The sequence below is a fragment of the Haemaphysalis longicornis genome, unplaced genomic scaffold (assembly GCF_048455015.1).
Source record: "Haemaphysalis longicornis isolate Haplotype H1 unplaced genomic scaffold, Haemaphysalis longicornis Haplotype H1 scaffold_5, whole genome shotgun sequence".
NCBI classification, from domain to species: Eukaryota; Metazoa; Arthropoda; class Arachnida; order Ixodida; family Ixodidae; genus Haemaphysalis; species Haemaphysalis longicornis.
In genome coordinates, this window is record NW_027526385.1 from 114,032,619 (window position 1) to 114,034,222 (window position 1,604).

General features: G+C 48.3%; 2 non-coding genes across 2 annotated transcripts; both read left to right on the forward strand.

Annotated features, from left to right (window-relative positions):
* Trnat-ugu (transfer RNA threonine (anticodon UGU)) lies at window positions 1-72 on the forward strand. Its single transcript has one exon. It is a non-coding gene; the product is annotated as a tRNA-Thr (tRNA).
* An 883-nt stretch (window positions 73-955) lies between these two features.
* On the forward strand, window positions 956-1,027 carry Trnat-ugu (transfer RNA threonine (anticodon UGU)). Its single transcript has one exon. It is a non-coding gene; the product is annotated as a tRNA-Thr (tRNA).
* The last annotated feature ends 577 nt before the right edge of the window (window positions 1,028-1,604 follow it).

Genomic DNA, 1,604 nt, shown 5'->3' on the forward strand with positions numbered 1-1,604 from the left:
GCCCAGATAGCCGAATTGGTAAGGCATTCGACTTGTAATCGAAAGGCGTGGGTTCGGTCCCCACTCTGGGCGCGTGTTTTTCTTTCTTTCTTCAGTATATTAAAAAAAAAGATCACCTCATTAACCGTAGTAAAAAAGAATAGAGCCTAACCACACCCCTATGCCTCCTTTGGCGTCGTAGACTGCTGACCTATCTTTCTGTATTTCCTCAACGAGCCCGTCATTTCCTCACTATATTATTTTGCGAAAGCCTGGCGTGGGTCTCGGTTCTGGCAGCCTTGATGCCTAGGTAGCATAAGAGGGCTTCGCGCCAGTTACCCGCTCATGACAGGCTGTAGACGTTAGAGTCACGCCCCGGGGGTTGAAAAGAAGGTCCCCTTCTCCCCGTGTAGTCAGAGTGGCGCTGGCTACCACCCTCAAGTGTCAGATACTTTTCTAGTAAATATAAATAGCCCAGAAAGTGAAGGAGAACACAGTCGGCCAGATAGCCGAATTGGTAAGGCATTCGACATGTAATCGAAAGGCGTGGGAGCGGTCCCCACTCTGGGCGCGTGTTTTTCTTTCTTTCTTCTGTATATTAAAAAAAAGATCACTTCATTAACCGTAGAAAAAAAGAAAAGAGCCTAACGACACCCCTATGCCTCCTTTGGCGTCGTAGACTGCTGACCTATCTTTCTGTATTTCCTCAACGAGCCCCTCATTTCCTTACTATGTTATTCTGCGAAAGCCTGGCGAGGGTCTCGGTTCTGGCAGCCTTGATGCCTAGGTAGCATAAGAGGGCTTCCCGCCAGGATCCCGCTCATGACAGGCTGTAGACGTTAGAGTCACGCCCCGGGGGTTGAAAAGAAGGTCCCCTTCTCCCCGTGTAGTCAGAGTGGCGCTGGCTACCACCCTCAAGTGTCAGATACACTTCTAGTAAATATAAATAGCCCAGAAAGTGAAGGAGAACACAGTCGCCCAGATAGCCGAATTGGTAAGGCATTCGACTTGTAATCAAAAGGCGTGGGTTCGGTCCCCACTCTGGGCGCGTGTTTTTATTTCTTTCTTCAGTATATTAAAAAAAAAGATCACGTCATTAACCGTAGTAAAAAAGAATAGAGCCTAACCACACCCCTATGCCTCCTTTGGCGTCGTAGACTGCTGACCTATCTTTCTGTATTTCCTCAACGAGCCCCTCATTTTCTCACTATATTATTCTGCGAAAGCCTGGCGAGGGTCTCGGATCTGGCAGCCTTGATGCCTAGGTAGCATAAGAGGGCTTCGCGCCTGTTACCCACTCATGACAGGCTGTAGACGTTGGAGTCACGCCCCGGGGGTTGAAAAGAAGGTCCCCTTCTCCCCGTGTAGTCAGAGTGGCGCTGGCTACCACCCTCAAGTGTCAGATACACTTCTAGTAAATATAAACAGCCCAGAAAGTGAAGGAGAACACAGTCGCCCAGATAGCCGAATTGGTAAGGCATTCGATATGTAATCGAAAGGCGTGGGTTCGGTCCTCACTCTGGGCGCGTGTTTTTCTTTCTTTCTTCTGTATATTAAAAAAAAGATCACTTCATTAACCGTAGTAAAAAAGAAAAGAGCCTAACCACACCCCTATGCCTCCTTTG